General features: G+C 40.7%; 1 pseudogene; it reads left to right on the top strand.

Annotated features, from left to right (window-relative positions):
* The first annotated feature begins 1,057 nt into the window (after positions 1-1,057).
* LOC117086346 lies at positions 1,058-2,062 on the top strand (annotated as a pseudogene).
* The last annotated feature ends 325 nt before the right edge of the window (positions 2,063-2,387 follow it).

The following is a 2,387-nucleotide window of genomic DNA, read 5'->3' as shown; positions in this document are numbered from 1 at the left end:
GACCAATGTGCAGAGAAGAGACTAGATAAGGCCAAAAATTGCTTGTTTGACTTGACTTTTACTCAGTTGTCTTTATCTCTCATTCTTGAGGCTATATTCATGACCTTGATATCCTTGGCTCTGCACAGCATCCCAATCTCAGCTCGGAAGCCCTTACTAGCCTTCCAGCCCACTCACTTGAGTGCACTAGAGCAACTGCTTGACTAGTGTCTTCCAATCAACTGACTTCCACTTTCCACTACAGATTACCTGACTCAGTTCCTCCCTTCTCCCCTTATTCAGCTTAGAACCCATGGCCCTTCATTAGAATCATTCTCCTGATGCTTAATCCCACTATTGGACTCTCCTAGCAATGCTCTAACCCCTAGTTAAACCCCGCTCTCTTCTACTTTGTGTTTGCACCACGAAGCTGAGCATTCCTGAAACAAATCAAAAAACGGCCTCAACCATGCTGATTGAATTCACATACACAAATCTCAAAGGATCATTAAATATTCCCTGGGAGGAAATTTCCTACGATGTTTCCTTTCCCACTGTCTAAAAGAGGCTATATCACACATTGTCCTCTCTCCTCAAACTGTCTATACTCCCTTTCCTTCCCTCACCATCAGCTGACCGCTTTGTCTCCATTGGCATAAACAGAAGCAATCACAAGGAATGCCCTCATCTCCCAGCCACCAAATCAATCAAACTCTCTGTGGATGAATGTCCAGATAGCTCTTGTCCTACTTCTTGCAGCACTGCTACTATACACAGTAGTGTTTGTTTGATGCAAACTCACAGTTTAGTTCTTTCTCCAGCAATAAATATTGATGAGAGGTTACTTATTGAACCTTACAGAACTCACCAAAAGGAAGAAAAATGACAAATTTAAAACATGGAGACTGGTAGTCTCAACGTGAGCAAGCTAGCATGGTGGCCTGCATTGTCGTGGGGCATGGGGTTGCAAGAAGCCCAGGCCAGAGTCTCCAGGCTGGAGGTTGGCCTCTGTTGCTTGCAGTTCTTGAGTCCCTAATTCATTCCTCCAAGGGGAAGAACAAATCCTCTGAAATTTCAAAAAGGAAGAAAAGTTATGTTAGAAAGGAGAAAAGTACTCCACATTCCAGAGTTCTATTTTGGAAGTATTCTTTGTGTTACTATAGCTAACTCATATGCCAGTGAAAAAACTCAGCCAGTTTCTGGGGATTTGCATCTAGAGATCAGGAAAAGGACTTGGGGCTACTTTTATCCTTAGGAATATTATCAAAGGACAAGGTGTTAAGATTTGCTTTGAACTTTATAATCTTCGAGTCCAGGAGATTCAAGTGGTCAAATTAGAGAAATGGCTGGATGATCACTTGCTGTAGTTACGAGATGCCCTTCCTGAATATAGCACTGCTGATGTGAATATGAAGCCAGTAGCACAACAGCCTAGCCAAGAAGTTCCTGTTAATAAGCTGAAAGTGAAAATGAAGCCTCAGCTCTTGTCCAAATACTGGGACTGTCCAAATTTTAATATTTAAGGAATAATAGTTGATGTTTGTTTCACCAAAGAACAAATGAAAGCAACTTAGAAGTAGAGACAGCTGTGACTTGAATTTGATATGATGAGGGAATATGATGTTTCAAAAATTGAAGCTGCAATATGGGATGACATGGAAGCATCCAGAAAGTCCTGATTCTGAGCATGAATTTGGTTACTTGCAGAAGATATATTGGCTCTAAGAGAACATATTGAGAGACCAATTTAATTTCATTTATAAGAACGCAGTCATTAAATGAACTAAGCATTCATTGTTTCATTAGTATTTTTTTCTAAAATAAAACTTTCACACCAGTTTATTACTCTAAAAAAAAGAATTATACATGCCAAATGGTCCAATATCCATTCCCTTACTGGAGGCACAGTTACAATAGGAGTCAGAGCATCACCAGAATGCTCTTTAATGAGCATGGAATTTGAGCAAGGGGAATAGGTGGAGTGATCTTTTTTAAATTGTGAAATAAATCATAAACACAACAATGTATGATTTACAGAATAATAAAATGGACATTTACGTACCCATTATCAGGTTAAGAAATAGAACATTTAGGTCAGGTGTGGTGGCTTACGCTTGTAATCCCAGTACTTTGGGAGGTCAAGGCAGGCAGATCACTTGAGGTCAGGAGTTCAAAACAAACCTGGCCAACACGGGGAAACCCTGTCTCTACTAAAAATACAAAAATTAGCCGGATGTGGTGGCGCATGCCCGTAATCCCAGCTGCTTGGGAGCCTGAGGCAGGAGAATCACTTGAACCTGAGAGAGAGAGAGAGGTTGCAGTGAGCTGAAATTGCACCTCTGCAATCCAGCCTGGGTGACAGAGTGAGACTCAGTCTCAGAAAAAAAAAAAAAAAAAAAAAAAAAAGA

This window comes from Trachypithecus francoisi, unplaced genomic scaffold (assembly GCF_009764315.1).
Source record: "Trachypithecus francoisi isolate TF-2019V2 unplaced genomic scaffold, Tfra_2.0 Lachesis_group1, whole genome shotgun sequence".
Classification (NCBI taxonomy): Eukaryota; Metazoa; Chordata; class Mammalia; order Primates; family Cercopithecidae; genus Trachypithecus; species Trachypithecus francoisi.
The sequence above is the reverse complement of the archived record's forward strand: the minus strand, read 5'-3'. Positions and strand labels throughout refer to the sequence as shown.